Source organism: Lissotriton helveticus, chromosome 6 (genome assembly GCF_964261635.1).
Source record: "Lissotriton helveticus chromosome 6, aLisHel1.1, whole genome shotgun sequence".
NCBI lineage: Eukaryota > Metazoa > Chordata > Amphibia > Caudata > Salamandridae > Lissotriton > Lissotriton helveticus.
Window position 1 is genome coordinate 482,960,115 of NC_136067.1, and position 14,882 is coordinate 482,974,996.

The following is a 14,882-nucleotide window of genomic DNA, read 5'->3' on the forward strand; positions in this document are numbered from 1 at the left end:
TAAATGTTTTGTACTCTTTTCGTTACATTTCTATCACATTCACCTACTAGTAGTTCGACAGCTTCATTTCTTTAACCCTCAGTTTCCTGCCTTTGCTACTTCCCTCATTCCTTTCTCTATTACCTACTTACTCTACTCCTTCCACTCCTTTTCTCAGTCCCTCTCTTCTCATAGTTCCTCACTCTTGTTCACTCACTCCGTCTCTATTACTCTTAGTGTCTTTGACTGATCACTCTTTCACTACTTGTTCATTATGCTTTTTCTGTGTAGTTGAAGCACACTAAGGGGCATATTATGAACACAGCCAATAAAATTATTGCGGTTTTTATTGGCAGAAAACTGTTGCAAAAGTGGTTTTAGCGGCAGTTTTCCGCCGCAAAAGCGACTTTAGCGACACATTTCTGCCGATAAAAGCTGCAAAACTTTTATTGCCTATGTTGATGATATGGCTCTATGTTATTTACATTTCTTTGCTGTTTCAATTAATCTTTTTCTGTTATTTTTTCTTTTCTGTTTTCTGTTTTTTCTCTCTGTTATTCCACATGTTTTAATCTGATTTTGAACATTCACTCACATTCTCCAAGAAACTCTTCTTTGTTATTGTTCTACTCTCTTTTTTTTCTTTCACTTCCTTATCTATTTTGTTTTTCACAATTATACCCTCTTCCATCTTTTCTTCGGTAAATAGATCTATTAAACAGTATCTCTGGTTTACTCCCTATAGCTGTCTTTCTTTTAACATTACTCTCTGTTTACTTCCCTTATACTTACTCTTCTTTTTATTTTTTTTTAAATTTTTTGGGTTCGCTCCCGGTTCGCGAACCGGGAAGCGAACGGGGAAGCGAACTAAAAGAAATAGAGCTTGCCAGAGTGCCAAACATTCTAGCAATTTTTTTTGAAAGGGGAGGTAGTTCTGAAAAGAACTTTTTTTTAATGTTTTTGTTGTTTTATATTTTTTTTTTATTTTTTGAACATTTTTTTGTTTTTTTGTATTTTTTGAACAGTTTTATGTTTTTTTTTGTTTTTGATGGAGGGGAAACAACAAAAAACAGGCATTGAAAAGGGCTCAACAGGAGCAAAAAAAAAATTACTGTCTGGGGCGGTTAGGGCCATTGTGATTTACATAAGCTAGGTTGATTAACGTAATGCTCATGTTACCACATGACAACAATGCACCGCAATACATACAGGTAAATTTGATATGAGCAAAGTTCTCCTGAATGTATGGCACGGTTTCCCGTGCCTCTGCTCCTGTCAACGATATATGTGATGTTGACCTGGCCACAGGAGTTGTTGTTGGGTTATCCTGCATGTCACGTATCTCTGCCTGGCTGTAGTTCAATGGATGCCACCTGTTCATGTGACGATGCATTGTATAGTTACCGAAGCTATATTTTTTATCAGTGCCTCTAGATAACCGGTCTTTACAAATGAGGCAGGTGACATACCTAGCATTTACTTTCTTCTGCCCTCGAGGGAGTGAAAAAAACTGCCAAATAAAACTGGCTTTCCGATGGGAAACCCGGGGCACCTCTTGTAAGAACTGTGGTCCTTCTGTCTCCTCTTCCTCTAGTTCATCCTCTTCCTCCTCTGTGTTGCTGATGAACTGGGGAGGTGGTCCTCTTTTCCCATGAGGAGGTGGAGGTGGTGGTGGGGGTGCACCAGCTGAAGCAACTAATGAAGCCATTGCTCAACTCTCAAAAAAGGTCTTCCTCTCACAAAGATGAAAGTCAGAGTGAGGAAAGAAGGAGGGGTTTTCATCATTTGGGAAAAACAATAGTTCTAAAATAATGAAAATTGTTATTTTTAGGTCACCTGACCTAGCCTTACATCATTATGAAACCAAAAGTGAAATGAACCAATGAAAAGTTTTATTAACAAGTCACATGACCTCTTACGCTTAAGTTACGCGCTGCGGAACGCGCCCCAGATCGCTTCCGGTTCGCTGCGCTTCGCGCCTCGGTTTGCGCTCCGGAGCACTTCCGGGTGTGCTAACGCGGCGCGTCATAAGACGCATTACGCGGCAACGCGATACGTCGCGCTTTCGCGACGAGCCGCGGATCGCTTCCGGGGAGCTGCGCTTCGCGTCTCAGTTCGCGTACCGGAGCACTTCCGGGTGCGCTAACGCGGCGCGTCATAAGACGCATTACGCGACAAAGTGATACGTCGCGCTTCCGCGACGCGTCACGATGTTGATTTCTAACGCGGCAGTTGCGCAAACGGAACGTTTACCGGTTCGCGGACTGGGTCGCGGCATCAAGATGAGCTAACGGGAAGCTTCCCGGTTCGCGAACCGGGAGCGAACAAAAAAAAATATTTTAAAAAAAAATTATTAATAAACATATAAAATATATTTTTGGATTTAAAGAAGAGTACATTTTACAGCTACAGATATTAGCTTTTAAAAAACCAATGAAATTCACTGAAAAAACCATAGGTTATAGACCATATATAGTTAGGAATTAGCATTTACAAAACCTTGAAAATTCACTGAAAAAACCATAGGTTATAGACCATATATAGTTAGGAATTAGCATTTACAAAACCTTATTTTACTCACACAAAACCATTGAAATTCCATATATAGTTAGTTGTACTAACTATATATCGCGCACCCGCAATCCACTGCTGATCATGTCACATATTACATCATTCATGACATGGTCAGTGACATCACTGATGACATCACTGATGACATCTCAAATGACATCACTGATGACATCACTGATGACATCTCAAATGACATCACTGATGACATCACTTATGACATCTCAAATGACATCACTGATGACATCTCAAATGACATCACTGATGACATCACTGATGACATCTCATTTGATATTACTGATCACATCACTGATGACATCATTCATGTGATAATACGATGAACCTCTTCAGACTCTAATATAACCTTAGAAACACTCAGTGTAAACAGACACTCATAGACTGTCACTCATCCATGGAGTTACTCAGACACTTAGTCAGTCATGCAAAGAATCAATCACACCTCCATTTCCTCAACTATACAGTTATACACACCTTACTTATTCAAACATATACTAAAACATATTTACTCACTTATTCAATCCTGGATACAAGTTCACAATGATCCATACAGCCACTCACACATTCACTGGCTCTTATGCACAGTTATTTATATATGTCAACTCGCACATGTACTGTATTTTACATATGTACTTACTTTGACATGTAGCACTGAGATATCCATTCACTCACCAATACACTCATGCACACAGTCAACCGCCCATACAGCTGTTTCCACATGCACTTTTGAACCCATACATCTAGTCAATCAACTGCTCACACATCTATGCAGAGAGTCATACACCTCCCAGCCACCCACACACACACTCAGTCTCCCATACAAATGCTTGGGCAACCAATCAATAACCCATATAGTTAATCATATAGCTACTGATCAACACATGCAGCAGTTTACAGAACAACAGACATAATGATGCACAAATTAAGACAGTTTAGTCACTAACTCATGCACTCAGTGAGACACATTTAATCAGTCACTCATACAGTCAGTCATGCCCCTACTAAATCCTTCACCAAGACACTTATACATCCACTCATTCTTCAATATGTAAGACATATTTTAATTTTACAGAATTATACAGTCACTTGATGTAGTCATCAGTGATGTCATCAGTGATGTCATTTGAGATGTCATCAGTGATGTCATCAGTGATGTCATTTGAGATGTCATCAGTGATGTCATCAGTGATGTCACTGACCATGTCATGAATGATGTAATATGTGACATGATCAGCAGTGGATTGCGGGTGCGCGATATATAGTTAGTACAACTAACTATATATGGAATTTCAATGGTTTTGTGTGAGTAAAATAAGGTTTTGTAAATGCTAATTCCTAACTATATATGGTCTATAACCTATGGTTTTTTCAGTGAATATATATATATATATATATATATATATATATATATATATATATATCAGTGAAAAAACATAGGTTTCAGGCATGTTCAGACACTTATACATCCACTCAGTCTTCAGGGCCGATTGCTATATATATAATACTTATTTAAATATCGAACCAAACCACATTCAATGGATGATGTCATCAGTGATGTCATTTCAGATGTCATCAGTGATGTCCCTGACCTGTAATATGTGACATCATCAGCAGTGGATTGCGGGCGCGCAAGTTATAGTTAGTACAACTAACTATAACAGGGGAATTTCAATGGTTTTGTTCGAGTGAAATGTCCAACTAACTATAGTACCCCTAAAACCTATGGTTTTTTCAGTGAATTTCTAAGGTTTTTTAAATGCTAATTCCTAACTATAACATGTCTGAAACGTATGTTTTTTTGAGGGAATTTCATAGGTTTTTAAATGCTAATTCCTAACTATAACATTTCTGCAACATATCATTTTTTTCATTGAATTTCAAAGGTTTTGTAAATGACAATTTTTAAATGTATTAATTTTTATATATTTTTTTTATACTGATTTACTAATTTTTTTAAACTATTTATTTATAGATATTTCAGTTTTTAAATTACATTATAATTACATTATACATTACATTAAAAAATAAACTTTCTCAGAATGAATTACTTTAGTTTAAATACTTTGCAAATAGGCAATAGAGTTTTAAGTACAGTAGTTACAGTTGTTCAATGGGCAACACAATTTCAAACACAATGCAACATTGAGCTGAATGGGAATTTCTAGTTGAATGCCACTAGTTACTTTATGGATTACTTTTCTAACCACAGGACTGGATCCTAGATTCAGTCCTGGGACAGCTCCTGTAAACAGTTGAGTAAAAGCGTTTTGGTTACAGTAGTGATTTTAAAGGAATATTATTGTATTTTAAAAGTTGACACTTAAAAACTTTTTCACATAGAATCACCAATGTTTCCTATGGGAGCAGTGGCGGTTCGTCCATTGGGGGCGTTGGGGCGTTGCCCCACTAGCCACATGGACGACCGTAACTGCTGTCACTTACACTACGAAAAGTAAAATTATGAGCGCAGCGCAGAGTGCACAACATCGCCGACGCGACAGTCATAATTGAGGCTGGAGTCCGTCATCGCGATCTCGGAAGGTGTGGGGGCGGGCCTGCGGCAGTGAGTGACTCTGAGAGCGTGGCAGGGAGGGCAGCAGCAGTGTGCGCATTTAGGACAAGTCATTTTTATGACTTGCCCACGCATGCGCACACACGCAATAGCCCCTTCCCTCCTCCTCCTCCCCTAGCCGTCAAACAGGCAGAGACCCGGGGGAGCCGGCCGGGTCTCATTATGGGCAGTATTAGCCCTGCTCTTTAGCCAATCCTGGCGCAGTGGCGAATCCGATGTTATGCTGCGCCAGGATTGGCTGCCGCACTGTATGGCCACGCTGCGCCTCAGGGGGACATGTCTCGTCAACAGCCCGAGGCCGTGAGGCGACGGTACTTGCCTCGTGTGTTCACTGACTGTGATCTCTTTTCGAGACTGTACCTTTGGCACTGGGTGCCATCACCGTGTATCAACCCTGGTCCCTGCCCCTTATCTGCACCAAGCATCACCTGCGCTCATTAAAGGCACAAAGTGCAGCGCCACCCAGCTCCAGAGGCAGCACGGAGGCCGGCAGCCGAGGTGAGGTGAGGCAGGGAGCGCGTCCTACAGGGAGAGTCCGCCACAGCAGCTAGGCCATAGGCGACGCCTCGGAATTCAGAAATCAACAAGGCAATCACATCATGAGAGTTTGCGGCCGGACCACAGGGGGCAGTGAGCGATCAATCCATGGACACCACAGGGGGGCAGCGGGCAATGAGGCAATCAATCCCTGGGAAGACAAACTCACAGGGCAATTCACCTAAATGTGTGAGCAGCTGTGTTGTGTTTAATGGAAGCTACACCTGCCGTGTGCAATGGAAGCTCCACAATTCCAATTCGTAAATGTCACACTTAGGTGCTGGGTCGAGCGATGTGTTTGCGACTTTCCTTTGAACTGCAACACGACAACATGCAAAAATTGTTGTTTTAGTGAATCCCCTTTCGGTGGGTTGAAGGTTCTGTTAAACACGAGAGGCTGATTACTGAGATATGGTTTTGGCTCCAGTTCGAGTGAGCTTGAGCGCTGCGCCGTCTTTCAACATCGTTTACACTGGAGACGCTCGAACATTACTTAAGGGTACACATTTTATCAACCGAAGATGAAGACGAAGGAAAGGCTGAGCGGTCCTCGGAATAAAGGCAGGATGCTCACATGTAAATAACTTGCAAGTCCTACGCTATGTCGCAGAAATGGTGTACTGTATTTAACTAATTTCAAAGCAGGCCTTTCCTGAAGAGATTTTAGAGAGACGGCCCTTTGCTGCTGAAAGCTGTGTGCCGCCAGCAGGGCCTGCAGAATCAGCCTTTTATGTCTGAACTCGATAACGAAAGTAACAGGGTAATAATAACCACTGCTGGCCAAGTGACCTTCTGGATATCCCTGCTATATCCCTGTATGTTCTAAGCCCTCAGACCACAAACCTCACTGAAGCCGTCAGCACCCCTTTGCCCTTTCACAGCAAGCTTGTTGTTTTGCATCCGTCCTAGTCTGCAACTAGCTTGGATGATGCCTCACCTGCCACCTAGCTAAGCACACCAGATACTGTCACGACCGATGGGTGAAGCAGTAGGGGGAAGCTGGTCCAAACAGTGGTGAGTTTTGGCACTAGTAGGACTACGCACCGAGTGGATGTGGCCGATCGGGCCTACAGAGTTGGCAAGAATATCCCAGCCACTTGCACAGCAGACCGGGGTGCAAGGACTCTACAGGATGTGACCATGGTTGTTTAATTCAACATTCAATACCACATCAAGGTCTTTCCAGCAAATGTGACACCTGCACACTGCAGCACCGGGGTCTCCATGCATGCGCAGTGCAGTGAGTTTTGCAGCAGCTTATTATTGCGAAAAGCTCCACCCGCAGCACCGAGTCCAGCACGTTTGACTGCCTGGATACCCCCTGTCACCATGCAGGGATGAGGTTGGACGGAACCAGCTGTGCCTCCCAGGTGGCTCAAGAATTGGTAAGTTCACATCCAGTCACGTTTACACATGGCTTTATTGAGTTCACATGCACTATGTTACAGGCTACAGCATAGGGCTGCCTGACACTGCAAGGGTGCTTCAGCCTCTTGGTGGTGATAAACAAACATGCGTTGTAGTTTAATAACAGGAGATTGTAGATTTAACGTCAGTTATTAGCTCTTTTGATGTGTCCAGTTAAATTGTTGCAGAAGTGAACTGCCTTTCACTAAACATGATTTAGAACTGTGCACTAGTGTTGCCCTGTCGAAGTATTTATTACCTGTTTCCTTTATGTTCCTGTCACAGATTTCCTTAGTTAACATAACTACCTCATGCTGTAACCCATATGCTGACTTACAACACGCACACAGGCAATGAGGGGCCACTCTGCTGCGTGTACGTCATGATGCACCTGAATGTAATGATTAGTGTTCATGTACTAGGACTGAGTAAAAAAACTAAATTTCCTAAAGCTTCCCGTATCTGCAGATGATAGATGAATTTGAGGCTGAAAGTATGTTTGACAAATCTGTTGTTGATGCTAGTTTTTGTAATCCGGCCATTCTCTAGTAATAAAGAGAGCAGGGGCGGTAGACACTTCTCAGCTCTACTGAATGATATGAGAGTTGACCCTTTCTTCTGATTGGTGTTAGTAGTGTCAGAGAAGACAAGCAGGTGAAGAGGGCTGAAAGCCTGAAACATATTTAAAATTACAATTTTGAGTGTCGAAATTTCACAGCACTCTGTGTCCTCAAGCAACATTTCAAATCGCAATGAACCTGAACAGTATGTGTGAACACACGTATTTTTTTGCTGCAGAAAGTTGGAATCACCTTATTAGTCATGTGCATGATTAATGAGCATCAGAAACACAACTGCTTATTTCTATTATTGTAGCTTTGAGTGCTGCATTTCAAGTCATTATAGTGTAATTGGCAGTAGATGACTATTGTAGAGGGTGATTGTTTGCTAATGATGATGCAGGCCATCAGGGAAATTGTTTTAAACATGTTTATGATGGCTGAAGGTGTTTGGACCTGTTGAAAGGGCAGAGTGGTGGTTGGGCAAAGTTCAGGTTGTGGGTGGGTGAGTAGTCAGTGGATGTGAAAGTTGGCAGTGAGTCATACTTGGATTGGTTGTCTTGAAGTGAGCAGTATTGATGGTGGCTATCATCTGTAAATGTGTGGTTGGCAGCGGGTGAGTGATGGAGAACTTTAATAGGTCACAGCTCACTGGCGGCGTGAACAACAGTGGATGAATGATGAGAATTGTAGTGCATGACTTGGTTCTGTTGCGCCCCTGTCAGGTTTGTTTCAATGGGAGAATTATTCACCTCGAGGCGTGAGTAATGTGCCTTGAGGCACATTACTGCCTCTTTTGGTATTGGGGATTACTCCTGCGCTTTTGGTATTGGGGATAAATGTTCTGGAGAGAAAAAGGCAAAAAAGGCAAAATATGTTGTTACATTTAGTAATTCATCTTTTACCATCCTGGTGAGGGCAGATGCAGGGGGCTGTGTTTAGCTTTATATTTATTGGAGATGCACCCCATTACTTAGAATCCTTTACTTCACTTCCATTAAGGTTTTGGTGATGGAGTCAGGTGGTGGTGCCGATGTACGGGGCAGGACCAGTCACATGTACCTGAAGCAAGGCCACAGGACTGCTGCGGAGAGCCGCACCATGAGGTCTTGGCCCCAGTTCTGCCAGCCTTTGAGAAACACCAGCCCTAGGCCAGCAAAACAACTAGTGAGAATCTTCCAAGTGCAGGGGCATAGCCAGGGTGCTGTGAGCTTTAAGGCAGTGTATGTAAACTGGCCTCCCTCAGCTGGGCAGTAAACAACAGCAATAACTGGGATACAATGCCCCCCACCCATTTCAATCCTGGGCCCTGATCCTATTGTACGTACTGCACTTTTCATTGCCAATGTTGCTTTTTAGAGATATCCCACTAAAATACCTTTCTGCACATATCTCTATACTCTATATGACTGATTGCAGCCAGCAGCTGTGGAGGCTTCCCAAAACTTGTTTATAGCATTTTCTTTCAAAGTTGATGCCGCAAGCAGTGCAAGACACTGGGCAACCACACACTTTAAAGGGCTTAAGTTGTTGTGCTGTACAATTTGCACATTACAGTAACTGTTGAATATATTAATGCGATAAGATATGGGGCAGTTTTTAATATGTTCCAACTGCTTAATAAACCTTGCTTTATCGCTGCATTCATTTGCAAATCTTTTTTTAATTTCTTTCTCAGGAGAGGGACTCTCCCTAGACCCTAAGTTTGTCCATTGAACTTGTTCACATCGCTTACTAGTGTTTTCTATTGGAAAGGGTAGAGCCAAAGTAGCCTAATCTGGGTACCCTAGCCCTCTTCAGAAGTCAGACTTGCTTGGCAACCCAGAAATTCTCTGAAATAATGTATGAGTTTTCTGTTATGAATGCCTAGTAAACTGAATTTTTAGTCCATTTATCACAGAAATAGTGCTGAAAATCGCACCAAAAGATGCCAATTTAAAAAAAAAATCTCCACGGGGGGAGAACCCCCCTTATTGCCGTTGCGCTCCGCGCTGTGCTTGCTTGCATGCGTTCGTTTGTTCGGCATACGCCGCACCAGTTTAAAATTCCACCAGCCGCCACTGTATGGGAGGAAATTCACTTAGCAAGTAAGTAGTGTTATTGTTACTTTTTCTTACTCAGTGGTGGATCCTGGTTCCAGCACTGGTGCATCTCCTGTAAACAGTTGAAAGAATGTGTTTAAGTCACACAGGCGATTTTTAAGGAATATTTGTAGTTTGTGAAAATAGACACTTAGAAACTTTTCTGGGGAAAACCAGACAATGGATTCCTATGGAGGGATATACAAGTTACTGGTAAGTATGGTTAGAATTACTTTTCAGTATCAGTGTTGGGCTAAAAGATGCAGCGCGGGGTTCTCTCCTCATAACAGGTGAGTAAATCTGAATTTGTTGTTCGGATGATTTTAGGGGAATATTTAAAAGTTGCAAAACTCCAGACTTAGAAGAATTTCCAACTGAAACCAGTCAATGTTAGCCTATGGAAGGAAATTCAAGTTACTGGTAAGTATGGTTAGAATTTCTTTTCAGGATCAGTACTGGGCTCAAAGATAATGCACTGAGGTCTCTCCTGATAACAGGTGAGTAAATCGGAATTTGTCATACATCCAGTAAGCGCCACAGAGCTACGTAGCAGAGAGATGTAAAAAGGGGCACAGCCTGCACCACCTCTCCGCAATGCAGCGCAGTGGCGCTTCCTGAAAGCACCTGGTGGGTACTTGGCCCCCATTGTCCCTCAAGTTTGAAATGGAATTTTTTCCCCAACTTAAAACGCGCCACAGGGCGTGTTTGCACACATCACGTCAGGCCCCTCCCTTCACCACTGTTTCCTTTCTTTATCACCTTTATTGCGACAACATTGTCATAAAAGAAATTCAATAGATAAAACAATAAAATTTTAACATAGTATCAATCAATTCAATGCCTTAAAAACTACCATCAGAGCAAATTCATTTGAGCTATAACATCACAGTGTGATACAAAATCGTTCAAAAAGAGTCAGTTAAAACATAATCATCATAGAACCCTGCACTTATATAGTTGGCAATCAGTCTCCCCAGAACTATATACATGTGTCTACTCACTCCCGCTAAGCTGGACATTCAGGTACTTCCGTCTCAAAAACCACATTGCTGCTAGAAATTTAGATACAGCAAATACAATTGGAGGGGAAAGATCGGTCTTTAGTATTCGAAAGGCTTCATGACACTGTCTAATCCCCAAGTTTTTACAGATCGGAGCTATCCACTTTTTTCTTGGAATCTGATAACCAGAGCAGAAAAAATACAACATGCAATTCGTCTTCTAATTCAGCAGAGCATCCCGGGCAGTTCTTTGGGGTAGGAGGACACCATTTACTTGTGAGGGTTCTGATTGGCAGAGAGCCATGTCTCCATTGGAGATAAAGTTTCCTAAGACCAGGGGGACTGATGTCATTCAGGACAAAGTCTAATTTATAATGGTCCTTGTTCATTAAAAAGGTGTTGGTCAAGGTTCCTAAATTAGGGTTAGACAGGCGGGCAGGTAGATTGTATTCATAGTACAGATTGGCCAGCTGCTTGCGTGATATATTAGTGCAAGCTTGCTCAGAGTTACTCCACATAAGAGGGAGGTTCAACCTCTCAAATTCCGTTCTTATGTATCTTAGCCAGGGGAGTTTCCCTGCATTAGGCAGTTTTAAAACCTCAGTAAGCTCTTGTCTATAGTTATTAAGCTCTGGAGTTACCCAGATTCGCCTCCAGAAAGTCAGAGGTTTAAGGCCCAATTCCTCATTAAGAGACCAACTGCCTGAGGAACTTGTTTTCGATGGCGACTATCGCGGGAGCACAATTGTGGCCCCACAATTCGCCACCGTAGACTACTGCCCCTCGTGCCTGCAATTTATAAATTTCCAGCAGTGGTCCAACTGGCTTAACTGTAGCTTTACTCAAATGTTTAAGAATGCCCCCCACCTTTGGTGTAAGCTTTAATTGCGATTTTATTTGATGTTGAGCCCAGGTCATGCTCTCGTTGAGAGTTAGACCCAGATACTCAAACGTCTGGACTCTTTCCAGCCGAGCTCCTCCAATCACAGGGCTAGGGCGCGTTATTCTCGGTGGGTTAAAAATCATAAATTTTGTTTTGGAGGTATTTATTTCCAACCCACATTCGTGGCAGAAATTTACAAAGGCATCCAGGACTCGCTGTATACCCATAGGGGTCTTCGATAGTAGTAGGGTGTCATCTGCGAACATAATCGCGGAGACCCCAACCCCTGCTAGCCTTGGTGCATCTCTATTAGAGACCGCATTCAGGTGGGCGATTACCCCGTTGACAAAGAGACAGAACAGGGTGGGCGCCAAGACGCACCCCTGCCTCACCCCTCTGCCAACGGGGAAGCTAGATGACAGATTGCCTTCTCTCCCACACCTGACCTTCGCAAAATTCTCTGTGTGGAGTCGTATTATAATATTCAGTAGAGGGGCAGGAATGCCCATATCTGAAAGCACGCTCCACAGTTTCCTATGTGGGACCAGATCAAAGGCCGCACGGAGGTCCACGAATACCGTATACAGTGAACCGCGATTAATTGTCACCGTTTTCCAGAAAAGCATGGTTAACCGGAAAATCTGGTCCGTGGTCGAGACATTTTTTCTAAAGCCCGCCTGATATGGACTTAATATATCAGACTCCTCCATCCAACACTCGAGGCGATCTAAGATCAGCCTCGCAAAAAGCTTCTGTGAGACATCAATTAGGCTGATTGGCCTGTAGTTGGCTGGGAGCAGAGGTGACCCCTTCTTGAAGATAGGGACTATCTCAGCTCCCAGCCAAGTACTTGGGACCGCCATGCTCCCCAGAATTCCATTAAAAATGAACACTAAATATGGAGCCCATATCCCGGGTTCATGCTTAAAAAGGTCTCCAGGGACCTTATCCAGCCCCGGGGCTTTCCCAACAGGGAGTCTAGTAATAGCATCCCTGACCTCGCCTTCAGTGAACTCAAACTCAGATATGGCTGGATCCGAGGTGAACTCTGTATCTACACTGTGTGGATTCCCCGTAGGGATGTCGCCCTGGTATAAGGTATGGAAATGATGTTCCCATACCTCTGCGGCAATATTAGGTGCTACTGCCAGCTCCGGTTCAGCCGAGCCTGAGATTACGATTTGCCAGAATTCGCGGGCATCTTTCACTGCAAGGGCTGATGTTAGGTTAGCCCAATTCTCATTTCCCCACTCAATCTTGGCATGGTGAGTTAATTCACGATATGCTTTCCTCCTATGCTTTATGAGTGCCCTATCCTTATTTTCTTTCAGGGCCTCAAGGAGTTCTCTTTTTGCTAGTCTGCAGGCTCTATTATACCAGCTGGGCTTATTACCTGCCCTGCTTCCTCTGGAATCCGGGGTTTTTAGGATTTCAGCTAAGCTAGTAAATAATGCCCTGTTGATTTCTGCCAGCTTATAATAGATTTCAAGTGTCGGTTGTAGTGCCTTAAGTTCGCCTGCAGCTTCTAGTGTTGGGATGAGCCTAGCATAAAGCTCCGCTACCTGATCTGGATGGGTAACCAGCTTATCCCATCTTACCCTGCGTCTGTTGTTTGGGGGTAGAGCTCTATTAGTTGGCCCCGACCCAGATGTAGAACTACCCCTACCAACATCTGGGACTGCAAAGTCAAGGATCAATGGGTTGTGATCGCTCTCCCCCTAGGCGCGACACTACAATCTAGAACCCTGTGCCAGGAACTACATTCTACTAGGATATAGTCAAGGCGTGCCTCCCTCCCTGGTTTATTAAAAGTGTTCATAGGAGGAATATCCGATTTCACCCGACCATTACAGGCCTTGTGTAAACGTGCCCTGTCACCATTCTAAGTTGGGAGATTAAGCCCCTTCAATCCTTAGGGTCCTTAGGGTCAAACTGACCCACTAGGTACCACCAGTCAGCGCCACAGAGGGGAGTGGCCTCTGAACACCTGTCTGCAACGCAGCTCCCTAGCGCATACTGGACACACTGTTGGGCTATTTGGCCCTCAGGGACCCTCAGTATTGACAGGGCGCGTTTGCACCGTGGTGAAGGAAGGAGGCGTGGCCTAAGGTGATATGTCTGCAAGCACACCCTGTGGAGCGTTTTAAGTTAGAAAATTAAGTCCTCCTCAATCGTGTGGGTCCCTGGGTGCCAACTAACCCCCCAGGTCCCTCCAGTATGCGCCAGGAGGCTGCGTTGCAGATAGGTGCTCAGAGGCCGTGCCCCTTTTTACAAAACTCTGCAACTCAGCTCCGTGGCGCTTACTAGAGGTACCTGGTGGGCTAGTTGGCCCCCAGGGACCGTCAGTATTGACAAGGAATTAATTCCCCAACTTAAACTGCGCCGCAGGGCGTGTTTGCACACATGTGAACTCAGGCCCTGTCCCCTCCCTTCACCACTGTGCAAACGTGCCCTGTGGCACATTTTAAGTTGGGAAATTAAGCCCTTTTGAATCCTGGGGGTCCCTGGGGTCCAACTAGCCCACCAGGTACCTCCAGTAAGCGCCAGAAGGTTGCGTTGCAGAGAGGTGTAAAAAGGGGCATGGCCTGGAGCACCTCTCTGCAACACAGCCCTGTGGCACTTACTGGAGGTACCTGGTGGGCTAGTTGGCCCCCCAGGGACCCCCAGTATTGAAGGGAAATGAATTCCCCAATTTAAAACGCGCCACAGGGTGCGTTTGCAGAGTGTGTTTGTGAGGGTGCGGGGTCTAGGGACGATGGTGTCTTTTTAAAAAAAAAAATGTGAAAGGGTGGCTGTGTGGCCCCCCTTCCTTTGACTTTTTTGGGGCCCTAGGGACCCCATCCCCCAGGGCCTGACCCACACATATGAATGTTTTCACTTTTTTATGGGAAGGGGGCACGTGGCCCCCCTCCTGTGGCTAATTCCGGGCCCCAGGGACTCGATCCCCCAGGGCATGGACAATTAATTACATTTTTTAATGGAGGGGGGCTGCATAGCCCCCATCCTCAGGCCACTTCAAGGCCCCGGGGTCCCCATCCCCCGGGGCCGGCCTTTTAAAAAAAAAAAATTAAAACATTGTTAATGGGGAGGGGGGCCACTGACCCTCCTTGATGGGGGGCCCCCAATCCCCCCACGGTCCCAGCCAGCTCCCCGCATCCTGCCGGCATTGCTTTTCTACATGGGGAGCAGCTAACATGCTGCTCCCCATGTGGCATGTGGCATCTGGATGTGGCAGTGCAAGAATCCAATGGACCCTAAGATTAAATGTATAGCATT